Source organism: Colias philodice, chromosome 2 (genome assembly GCF_061535455.1).
Source record: "Colias philodice isolate Cphi_HAF_F1 chromosome 2, ilColPhil1 Martin Lab GWU primary, whole genome shotgun sequence".
In the NCBI taxonomy this organism is placed as follows: domain Eukaryota; kingdom Metazoa; phylum Arthropoda; class Insecta; order Lepidoptera; family Pieridae; genus Colias; species Colias philodice.
Genome location: NC_143087.1, coordinates 7,904,046 through 7,914,626, shown reverse-complemented (window position 1 = coordinate 7,914,626; position 10,581 = coordinate 7,904,046). Strand labels below are relative to the sequence as shown.

General features: G+C 36.2%; 1 long non-coding RNA gene across 1 annotated transcript; it reads left to right on the top strand.

The window, feature by feature from the left end:
* Positions 1 to 1,976: 1,976 nt before the first annotated feature.
* On the top strand, positions 1,977 to 10,177 carry LOC149490597 (uncharacterized). The gene is made up of 2 exons (XR_016317684.1): positions 1,977 to 2,049; positions 10,025 to 10,177. It is a non-coding gene; the product is annotated as an uncharacterized LOC149490597 (long non-coding RNA).
* Positions 10,178 to 10,581: the final 404 nt, after the last annotated feature.

Sequence of the window (10,581 nt, the reverse complement as noted above, 5' to 3'; positions counted from 1 at the left end):
TAAACTGATATCGAAAGTACTTATCCTAATGAGTAAAATGGCCGTAATAAATTTTTAAAAATAAATCGAGAAATATCAAAAAAATTATCTTTAAACCCTCCCATACATTAAGTATGAAATATGAATATCCCGTATACATTTAATATGAAAGATTTTAGCTTTCTTTTTCTTTTTTGGTTTTCTGCTTTAATTACTTCGCAAATTTGAAGTGGCATTTTCCACGCTTTTTCCGGACATTTTCACGCATTTTCCGGTTATTTTCCGGGATTTTACAGGCATTTTCCGGGAATTTCCCAGGCATTTTCCGAGCATTTCCCGGATGTTTCCCAGACTTTTCCGGACATTTCCCTGGCATTTTCCGGGGATTTTCCACGCATTTCCCAGGCATTTTCCGGACATTTCTCAGGCATTTTCCGGGGATTTTCCAGGCATTTTCCGGATATTTTCCGGACATTTTCACGCATTTACCGGATATTTTCCGGACATTTTCACGCATTTTCCGGATATTTTCCTGGCATTTTCCACGGTTTTTCCGGAAATTTCCACGCATTTTCCGAGCATTTCACAGGCATTTTCCGGGAATTTCCCAGGCGTTTTCCGGGGATTTTCTGAGCATTTCCCGGGGATTTTCCGGATGTTTTCCAGACATTTTTTGGACATTTCCCTGGCATTTTCCAGACATTTTCCGGGGATTTTCCGAGCATTTCCCGGGGATTTTCCAGACATTTACAGGCTATGTCAGGGAAATGTCCGGAAAATGCCTGGAAAATTCCCGGAAAATATTCGGAAAATATCCGTAAAATGCCTGGAAAATCCCCGGAAAATGCCTGAGAAATGTCCGGAAATGCCTGGGAAATGCGTGGAAAATTCCCGGAAAATGCCAGGGAAATGTCCGGAAAATGTCTGGGCAACATCCGGAAAATCCCCGGGAAATGCTCGGAAAATCCCCGGAAAATGCCTGGGAAATTCCCGGAAAATGTCTGGAAAATCCCGGAAAATAACCGGAAAATGCCAGGGAAATCCCCGGAAAATATCCGGAAAATGCGTGAAAATGTCCGGAAAAGGCGTGGAAAATGCCACTTCAAATTTGCGAAGTAATTAAAGCAGAAAACCAAAAAAGAAAAAGAAAGCTAAAAATCTTTCATATTAAATGTATACGGGATATTCATATTTCATACTTAATGTATGGGAGGGTTTAAAGATAATTTTTTTGATATTTCTCGATTTATTTTTAAAAATTTATTACGGCCATTTTACTCATTAGGTTAAGTACTTTCGATATCAGTTTAAAGTTTTTTGTTATCTGTAATACTTACGGAAAAATCGCCGTGCACACTTAACGATTACACCCTGTATATATAGATATAGTATGTTATATGGAAAACAAATATTTACTGTGCGTGTTAGTAGTTTGATATGTTGTGTGTTACGTGAAAGCTCACGATAAAAGACTGATCTATTTATGTTTACCACGTACCAAAAAGAGGATAAACTAAGTTAAATGAAAGCAGCAACAATTTACCTACTAATCTATGCTATGTAGGCCTACTGATTTTGGGAAGGTCGGTGAATAATTAAATCTCCAGAGGGCTATTCTACTTATGCATAATTGCTAGCCAATCACGCGAGAAACGAGTAAACTTGATAAAGTAGCTTTTAAACAAGCTTATTAGAATAATGTGAAATTTAAATGTTACTTACTGGTAAAATGTAAATAGATGTTATTTAAACATGATTTTCATGTTTTATTTTCAGTTAATCTTGTTTAAAGTTGCCTGCGATAATTGTTGCTCTTTTACACAAAAGCTTCTCAACAGATTTGGCTGGCTATCAGAAAAAAATCTAAAAAGTAATCAAATTTTTATATATACAGTGCGTGAGATGTTATGTTTATTGAGCCTATAGAGGACGAAGGCGCGGAGAGGAGGTGGGGTTAGAGACAATCTTTGCGATGGCTCATTCACTGCTGCAACGAGCCGAGCAGAGAATTGAATTGGAAGCAAATGTGCCGTACGAATACAGCCGACGAATATAAACTGAACCTCCCAAGTAAGTCTGATCAAATTACAAAAGGGATAGAAATTCGATTATAATCAATTCTATTGGATGTACTGGATCAACGTTTCTAATTTTAACATTTAATGATGTTACATATTGCAGTTTCAACCTGGCCGTTTGCTAAATGTATGCATCACATTTTATAATTATTTTTTATATATATCAATGGCCTCATAATATTTCTGTACCGTAATAGGTATCAATTACTTGGTAATAAATAGATTTCCTGTAAGGAATTTAACCAGCAATAAAATCTTTCGTTAAAGCTTAGGGTCGTAAAACTTAAAATAAATCTTTAAATTCCGTATACGTTTCAGCGAACACGGCTAATCCGGCGGCCGTAAGTTGTTCACAGTGGACAGTGACGTATAGGTAATATAGGAACTTCCATGTGAGAGCGAAGGAAGCGTTTGCGGGTTGCTTCATTTCCGCGCGTGAGTGCGCGGCCGCATCCCTATTTCCTTACAGTTTATAGCCTGTTTGCCGTTATACCTTCTGTACTAAAATTTGTAGAACATGTTTTGGGCTGCATGCGGCAAACTTTATTTAGGCACTCTGCAGATACTGTGCACAATATCCGGGTGGTTTATATTGTGCCTCGTATCATGTTTTAATACTGGGTAGTGGTTTCATTTAGACTTTTATCCTCCTAAACTAACCTCTTCCCTCTCGGATGTCGTGGATAGTGGACGTTTACAATATTATAATTAATTTAACCTTCGAAAATCTAAAAAATAGTTGCGTAAATATCTTTAAAATAATAGGAGAACATAAGTGCGGGGTGATCCGTGTAAGCAGTGACAATCTCTGAGTGTTCATGTGCGCCTAGTACCGCGATCAAGTACGGTACGCGTTAGAAAGAATACAAATAGTTCGTCCGTCTCGCACCGCATCCCGTATGACCTTGAATTCTCCAATCACGGATGACAACTATTAAAACTACTAATTAGCACCTTATTATTATCTATCATTCATACTATCTTCGACCGACTTTTATTCGTCATAAGTGCCAAAAGGAACCTTATTGCGTACGTATAATGCCGTATTCCCCGATGGAAGGCAAATCTCGTAATGCATCAAATCGCAATGCTGCCTCGTCGCACGATAGTGATAGTGACAAACATCATGTTGTTGCACGGAATAAAAAGCGCGCGATGGCAAGATCCGAGGACGATGAGTTTATTACATTTAGAAACGAGATGAAAGAATGGTTGAAAGACTTCCAGCGAGAACAAAATCAACAACTTGATACTTTCCGCAACCAACAGAACACCAGGCTCGACTCCATGGAAAGATATATAAGTGAAATATCAGCGAATATCTCGTCAATTTCCACCACAACTCAGGATATTGAAAAATCTGTGGATTTCATCACGGAGAGGATTCACGACGTGGAAAACAAGATAGATGGTTTGCAAGCCAAGTGGAAAGCTGTTAGCCTACAAGTTGCAGCTCTCGAGGAGCAACATGAAACCTTGGCAAGGTCATTAAACAAAACTATCTTAGAAATACGTAATGTTCCCAAAAAAGATCAAACTACAAAATCCATGTTATTTGACTACGTATCTAAGCTTTGCTCAACCCTAAAGATTGTTATACAACCGAATGATTTAAGAGATGTGTTTCGCACGACGAATAGGAAAGATAAATCTATGTCCAACCTATTCATTGAGTTTTCAAATACTTTACACAAAACTAACATCTTAAACGCTGCGCGAAAATTTAATAAAGAAAACAAGACCCGCCAATTAAACTGTAATCACCTGGGTATCGAGGCTCCCCCCACCCCTATTTATATTTCCGAAATGCTTACGCCTAATAGACCGGGAGATACTGACACAAAATTTCGAGTCATTTGTAACAGGATGGCGGTTCTACAGGGGTCTTAGTACGCAATGATAAAAAGAAAAATTATGGTGTGATCGCTGGTATCGGTGGTTTAGTCGCGTGGGCGTTAGCCGAACTCGTCGGAAAAATAGCGAAAGTCAAACGATTTGTAACACAAAAATTTTAGTATTTACCGATAGCCCATAAAAAAGAAGTAGGCGGTAGTGTCATGCCATACTTTTCCGGTGTGACTTACAGCCCGCCATACCGACGCGAATATGTTGATTTAAATAAAACAATTATTCAACCATTTGTACCAGGCTAACTTTTGCACAGGTAACCATCGTCGTGCAGCCATTTACGAAAATCGCCATGCCATACTTTTCGGACGATTCCAAATGGTCGCCATACCGCCGAAAATCTGCAAAAAAAATTTATTTCGCCAAACTTTTTGTACCAGTATTGCATTTGGATTTTTGGAAAGTATTTGATAAAATGTGACCATTATTATATTTGCCATACTTCTAGTAGGGGGAAAAAGTGCTGTCATACTTGAAAAATTAATTTAGTATTAATTTATATAAGTGAAGATTTCCAACACCTAGATCTTTGAAATTTTGTATTTATATTCTTTGATCCTCAAACTTCCAGGAAAAATAAGTGTCATACTGTTACAAATCGTTTGACTTTCGCTATTTTCCGACGAGTTCGACTAACGCCCACGCGACTAAGCCGCCGGTACCAGCGTTCACACCATCATTTTTCTTTTTGTCATTGCGTACTAAGAACCCTGTAGAACCGCCATCCTGTTACAAATGACTCGAAATTTTGTGTCAGTATCTCCCGGTCTATAATGCCAAACGCCTCTTCTACCTTGCTCGTGACTTCGCAAAAATGGAGGAATACAAATACTGCTGGATATCAAACGGGAATATCTATCTAAGAAAATACGATGGGGCCCCCTACATCTTGGTGAAAAACGAAAACCATCTTAAATCTCTCCAAAACAATAAATGACTAGAAGTAAGAAAAAATCACTTTTATAAACTACTCATCTCTTTGCCTTCGTATCATAAATTTAATAACAGTACAAACTCCAGCTTGTTGATTAAATCACAATTTAATATTAACATTCCTTACACACTTCACATAATATACTCAATCTCACTCACAAATAATTATTTTTCACCATATACTAAAATATTAACTATATTGGGAATCAATTTAATAATCTTATCTCACATCTATTTACATACTTTTTCTTTTTATGCATATATATTCGAATTCCTCTATTTTAAAATAATTTATAACATTCGATAACTTAAAGCTAATTAATAACATTGATAACACGCCGCTTATTCAAAATGCACTTTTGTCATGTCCCGAAAGTTGTTCCAACTACTTTAATTCTTGTCATCTCACCATCGTAAGCCAAAATATAAGAAGCATTCATAAGAATTTTGATAGTTTTTCCTTATTCTTGAATAGACTCAATTTTGCTCCTGACTTCATAATCCTAACTGAATGTTGGATTGATGAATCATTTACATATTTAAATCTGGCTGGCTACTCTCTATTTAAATCAAACAAATTCTTAAATAAAAGTGATGGCATTGTTCTACTTTTTAAATCGAGCTTGCAAGTTGAGAATCACGAACCTTCGTTTACTGATGCCAACTGCACGGTTACCGTTTTGAATAGCAACATTGTTATTATATCAATATACAGATCCCCGTCATTTCACAATATTGACGAGTTTTTAATATCGCTGGAACGTTTGATCTTATCGTACCAAAATAAGTCCATATTTATCGTAGGGGATCTCAATATCGATATAAGGAATTCCTGTTCAGACTCCAGAGTCCATAAATATCTTGATCTCTTGGCTTACTATGGAATAACCTCTGGCCATAACCTGCCGACACGGGGCGACAGCTGTTTAGACCATGCACAAATCAAAAGCCAATTATCTTGCCGTGTCGCTGTTTGTCCTTCAGCAGTATCCGACCATGATGCTGTTATAGTGGGTGTTACCCTCACCAATTTTGAACCATTCCCTCCTTCACAGAAATCTAAAAAAATTAATTTTGATAATCTTCATAATGATATTCAAAATATTGACTGGCAATTCTTGTACAGCATCGACAACATTAACGAAGCAGTGGCAGCTTTTGTCAATCCACTTCACACAGCGATTAAAAACAATTCAAGCTGTTGTACAATTCCAAATTCTAAGGCCATTAGAAAACAATGGATTACGCCCGGTTTACTCCGTTGCGTTAGACGAAGAGATCGTCTCCACAACATTGCTAGGAAGCGCCCTAAGGATGCCGTACTGCAAGAAAAATACATACGTTATCGTAATTATTGTAATAATATTCTCCAAAATCTTAAAAACTTCCATGATAGTGAAAAATTAAAGAAAAATAAAGGCAATTCAAAGCGTTTATGGTCGACTATTAAAGATATCTGTAGTTTAAACTCGCCCAACTCTAATTCTGATGATTTATTAAAATGTTCTGACTCCATTGACGAGTCTCTTTGCAAAACCAATGAATACTTTACTAACATAGGTAAAAATCTTGCAAATAAAACATTACAAAAACTCAATACCTCTGAGAATCTTCTTGCCGCTAAGACATCTATACCTAATTTTACAAAATCTTTTTTCATAACACCGACCGACGAACTTGAAATTGCCAATTTAATTAGTAGCCTCAAAACCTCTTCTAGCTGTGGATGGGATAATATTCCAAGTAAAATGATTATTATGTCAAAAACCTGCCTTGCTGCCCCGATTACATACTTATGTAATCTCAGTATTACTACGGGTACATTCCCAGATGACTGGAAAATCGCAAACGTCATCCCAATTCATAAATCTGGTTGCAAATTAACGTTCTCTAATTATCGACCCATATCTCTTCTCCCGACGCTATCCAAAATTCTGGAAAAAGTCGTAAATAAAAGGCTACTTTCCTATCTAGAAAAAGAATCGCTACTTGCTTGCAACCAATTTGGCTTTCGCCAGAACAGGTCTACTGACGGTGCTGTTTCCTCCCTTGTTGATTGCATTAGCAATAAGTTAGACTCAGGACAGAAATGCATCGCGGTATTCCTGGATCTGGCGAAAGCTTTCGACACTGTCTCGCGGCCCATTCTTTTACGTAAGATGGAATTGTACGGAGTTCGAGGCATCGCTCTGCAATGGTTCACTTCTTACCTTACTGACCGTCGCCAAAGAGTATGCATAAATAATCAACATAGCACTCTAATGAACATCCCATATGGCTTGCCTCAAGGCAGCGTGCTCGCTCCTACATTGTTTTTACTGTACATGAACGATCTCTGCTCCCTTTCCCTTCCATATACCAATTTGTTCTCTTTTGCAGATGACACAGCTCTCGTATTTTATTCTAACTCTTGGAACGAAGTAAAAGCTGTAGCTCAAAATGGTCTTCTTACTGTCGCTTCTTGGTTACAGGACAACCTTTTAACCTTGAACATTGACAAAACTAAATTCATCAGTTTCAGTATAACGAGTCGCTCTGTCCCACCTACGTCGCTAAATCTTCAAATACATTCGTGTACAAACTCTTCTTCTTGTTTATGTCCATCCATTGTAGAAGTTAATGAAATAAAATATCTGGGAGTCATCATTGATTCCAAACTTTCCTGGGAACCTCAGATAAATACACTGTGCTCTAGGATTAGAAAGCTTATACACATATTTAAAAATTACGTTCAGTTGCCGATGCCCATACAATAAAATTAGTTTACAAAGCACTCTGCGAATCCATTATTTCTTATTGCATTTCAGTCTGGGGAGGCGGCGGTTCCACCCTTATGCTTAAAATTGAGCGCGCTCAACGGGCAATACTCAAAGTTGCTTACAAGAAACCTTTTCGATATGCTACATCTACACTCTACGCCGACACAAAAGTTCTGTCAGTCCGTCAACTTTACATTCTGGCTACCGCACAAAAGTTCCACAAAATGTCTAAGCAAACCTTTGCACCAACATCAAGAGCCCCAAGACGAGTCAATTTCACGCTTCCGAAATGTAATACCTATTTTGTCAAACGCTTTTATAGTTATAGGGGCCCTTTCCTCTACAATAAGTTCATTAAAAGATTGAATGTAAATATAATAAATGCATCTATATATATTTTTAAAAAGAGATTAGAACAACTTTTACTTAACTTAAATTATAGTGAAACTGAAGCATTGCTTGTCAGTGAAAAATAAAACACACATACACACACACACACACACACACACACACACACACATAAACATGCACACACGCAAACACACTCACATGCACGCACACTCGCTCACACATACACTGGAGTTTGTTAAATATTTTATTTTCGTTTTTCGTTTTTTGTTATATTTCTTACACTGCAATGTATAGCTTTTAATTTTTAGAAACTAAAAAATACTTCTGTAACATAGGAAGAGACTAGTTTCCCACAACACAGGGGATCCTAGTGTGGGGACTAGTGTATTCTAAAATGATTGTAAACTGTGTTTTGAAACAAATAAACGATTTTTATTTTTTTATTTATTTATGAAGCTGTTGCGTTGACCCAACTATTTTGCCAATAGTTATGGTCTGTAGATGCCATCACTGCAACTAGAAAACAGTATCTAGGTATCCATTATTTAAAAATATTATTATAATATTGAATTGACTAATTAAATTTATTTGATTAAAGTTTAAGTTAAAGAAACGAAGAGTAGAAAAAACTTATCTATTTACTATCACTCCGTGGCCGTGGCTTTAAACTTGTAACTAATTCCTCAAACAATGAACTTACTAGGATAAATATTTGCACGACATCTTAGTGCTTAGCTTAGTGTTCATTTAGAATAGAAACAGTCGTAATTACAAATCCCATTCCCCGCTCTTGTCTTTTAGTTATGTTCGCTAGGTACAAATTGCTTAACCGCTGATTAAAATATAATTTGAGTTTCACATAATTACAATGCAAAACTCTCTGCTTTTGTACACTTACCAAATTTAATTAGTGACTGATTGTATATGCCATTCGGTAATATTTTCAACCGATTTCCATATTAATAAGGGTACCAGTGCTGCCCACACATCGTTTTATCACTTACCATTTTGCGGTAATTATGTTAATATGTAGATATGTAAAGTAGAACTTATTACAATATTGGTGTATTCCGCATTTTCAATGTGAAAATAAAATTTTACATTAATTGTAATGCATAAATAATTAATAAAAGTCTATTCCAAAATTCCATACTATTCTACACATAAAATAATATCCTGTACTATATGGTTATTCCATTAATTTAACATTTCTCATCTCATCTTATCAGTAATGTGATAAACATAACATTTTATCAGAAAATATTATAAATATGTAGCTGCTAAAACGATACAAAGCCAGTTATTTCATAATAAAATTAATTTTATATCTATTCATTCCTACCATAATACTGGTTGTGTTTTAGATTTCTATGCGATAGTGAATATTGAAATCGCGTCATGGTCAAGTACGAACTCTAGCGTAAGTGGGTACTTTGTAACAAGAATATTAAAATCTTCATTCTGCTCGTGTGAGACATTAGGTTGGTTGTATGACTATAAGAAACTTAAAAATGTAAAGCTTTACAGTTTTTTATATAAGTATATAACTGCATATTAACATTTCTTTTCTTCTCTAACTTTGTTATCCCCGAGTATCTAATGATATACATCATTATATTCTGAGATTAATTAGTAGCTTTGGATAAATATTTCCATGCAATTATTACATTTGCAATCATAAAATTTAATGAATCCTATTAAATCAATTAAGAGAAAAAAAAAAGAAAAAGCGATCACTGCAATTGTACCTCGGAGTTTTATCTCTCCCTCGTTTGAAAAATAGAGCAAAGCAATAACGGATTCGACAGTTTTCCTGCCTCGCCCCCGTACTTTACTTTTCAGGGAAAGATCACTCAAATTGTGCACGAAACAGTCGCGTTTAACTCGTTTTGTGATGTTGTCGTCTTGTATTAGATTTATTGGAAGCAAATAAACTTTACAGCAATTTTAATAAAAGCGCAACACATTCGTCTTTTGTTCTGAGAACCATTTCTGATATGAATCCCTTTGTTGCAGGCTGCAGGGTAAGGCGAGTGGCTGGCTCGCCGCCAGTGCTACATGTTTCATATTTCACTGGATCAAGGCGACGCACAAAGGGGAAAATGCATTTCTTTAATTCCTTTCACCGATATTTAATTTTACTGTAGCCATATATTATTTGATTTATTACACTTGTATATTCTTTTTAACGTTATACAGGGTGTCCCACTGACGGTATACTAAGCTCAAAGGAGGTTATAGTTTTGCATACGCTGAGTACGTAAAAAATACTTATATAAAATTCCAGAAGCATTTTTTTTCCAAATAGATGAATTCTTAAAACTCTATGTGTACACCCGTAATAAGCAACCCGTCCAACTTTGCCACCCGCACGTGAGCTATCGTTTATGATTATGTTTTCATAGACAAAATGCTCACATTAGCGAAGTGGTATATGCTGGCTGTGCGAAGCTAGAGAAGAGAACGTGGATTTTAAGGAAAAATGTAGCAAAAAATTTTTGACGTAATTTTGTTGTTCGAGTATTTTTTACGTGATCAGTATATGCAAAACTACAAGTCCCTTCGCGCTTAGT